General features: G+C 42.3%; 1 pseudogene; it reads right to left on the bottom strand.

Annotated features, from left to right (window-relative positions):
• Positions 1–515: 515 nt before the first annotated feature.
• Positions 516–1,295, bottom strand: LOC121148175 (annotated as a pseudogene).
• Between the last annotated feature and the right edge of the window lie 855 nt (positions 1,296–2,150).

Here is a 2,150-nt window from a genome sequence, read left to right as displayed (position 1 = left end):
AAATATAATTTACAATATTTGCACAGGAAATACTACATCTGAAATATAACCTTAGATATTGTATAAAAATACATGTATTTTCTCTCCTTGTCAGAAAAAGTTTTTGCAGGTTCCAGCACAATGTAACAATCCAAAAGAGCTTAACCCTCCAGTTGGTCACTCCACTCGAGCTGCAAAGTAGCTCAAAACCACAGGTGAGATTCCAAGAAGTAAATCCTTCCACAGCCCACATGTAGTTCTTCATAGGCATCCATCATTGCGCCACTCTGGTTTAATTCTAGGAATTCATTACAAAATCATAAAAGCATTGTGTCACATATTAGGAGTCCAACATGGTCTACTGCTCTGAATATCGTAGTCCATGCTCTCCCTGAGGTCAAGAGCATGAGCAGTCTTGTACCATGTGGGCCATGTCTCTTAGTCTCATCTATCTATACACATTTTCCTTATCTTCTGGGAAAAAAAGTCCCCAGACATCTAGGAAACGTATGATCATGTGCCACAAAGAGTAAGGCTCAATCAACATCCCGAACTTTAAAAGCCTCAAAGTATGTTGCATCTTGGTCTGGATCCAGAAAAGAAGGGTTGGATACTTCTACACTTATTTCCTCATCTGATCGCAGCTTAAAAAATCCCCCAATGTTTATGGAATAAAAATAAAATTTGGAATTCCCTGACCAGTACTTGGTACTCTCCTTTCATGAGAGTGTGAGAGCTTGGGATTTTGATGCTGGTCTTTGTGACACACACCATCAGCTGCAGATACTCTGTCGCCAGGTCTCCAGAAGTTTCATGATGGCAAAAGCAAATGTTGGCATACAGGTAATAAAAGCCATCTTGATTAACAATCAGTTTTCCATTGCTGAAAGTCATGTTGGAGATTTTGGCCCAACCTCGATCATGGTACCAAGAGGAAATACTCACTTTATGGGAACCTGATGGGATGTTGGTACCATTAACAGTGAGATGAGCAAAAGATTGAGTTTTGAGCTTGCCTTTCTTGGACAGGTCAAAGCATGAGTCTACCACTATAGCGTTCTCTGCTCTGATGTGTTGCTGTGACCCAACAATATGCTGTACTTGCTTTTGCACTGCCCCTTGAAAAGCCTGTTTAAGTCTCCTACATGACTCAGGGGTTAATTTCGTGTCTCGACTCTCCAGAGTAGCATCTTGTTAATCCTCATTTTCATGGAGTTGCAAAACTCTATAAATGCAGTGAGTACCATCTGCAGATATTCTATTAGGATCCATCTGCGCTTGGAGTACAGCAACAGGGCAACGCTGCACACCACCTGGCCCAGCACGAACTGTTGGCATGCTCTTAGCTACTGCATTCTGAATCACTGGCAGAGTCATGTAAGCACAGAGTAAAACCAATTTACCATTCAGGTTGCAAAGTGCGTACACCCACCAAAGCTGTTTAAAACAGTCGCAAAGTAATTTAATTGGACAAGGGGTGAGACCTCTGGCATTGTGGCTCAGTGGCTTAAGCAGCTGTCTGCAATGCTGGCATTCCATATGAACAACTGCTGTTGTAGTGCAGATCAAGATCCCTACAAATGCACCATGGAAAGCCGCAGATGATGGCCTAAATGCTTGGGTTCCTGCCACTTACATGGAATTCCTGGCTTCTGGCTTTGGACTGGCTGAGCCATGACAATTGTAACCATCTGGGGAGTGAGCCAATAGGATGGAAGCTCTGGCTCTCTTGCTTTTTCTCTCTGTCCCCTCACAATCCCCCTCCATCTCTGTAACTCTGCTTTTAAGAAAAAAAAAAATGGACAAAGGGATCCTCATTGCCCACAAAGAAAGCATATAAAGAAAATCCAAACACAGTTTAATCTGGTAAAGAAAGGAATATGGATCACTGACTTTTAAGAATCTTACTCTGTAGAATGCATCAGGAGAAGTAAAACCTTCCCTTAAAAATCAGTCGATAAAGAAGCATCACTTCTGCACTGAGAACAGTTACATAAGCTGAGACCAGTTGCTCTGTGCTTGGCATGCAGATTTTAGAATCAAAGAGGGGGAAAGGGGCAAAGGTAAAGAAAAGAGAAAAGGAAGGGAGAGAGAGAGAATGTCACAGCATACTTTTTTGCAGAGCAAAGCCAAAGGCCTAACAAAAGATGCCAGATAACAGTCTCAAGCCC

The sequence above is a fragment of the Ochotona curzoniae genome, unplaced genomic scaffold, assembly GCF_017591425.1.
Source record: "Ochotona curzoniae isolate NIBS_2020 unplaced genomic scaffold, NIBS_Ocur_1.0 scaffold_4683, whole genome shotgun sequence".
Taxonomy (NCBI): domain Eukaryota; kingdom Metazoa; phylum Chordata; class Mammalia; order Lagomorpha; family Ochotonidae; genus Ochotona; species Ochotona curzoniae.
The sequence above is the reverse complement of the archived record's forward strand: the minus strand, read 5'-3'. Positions and strand labels throughout refer to the sequence as shown.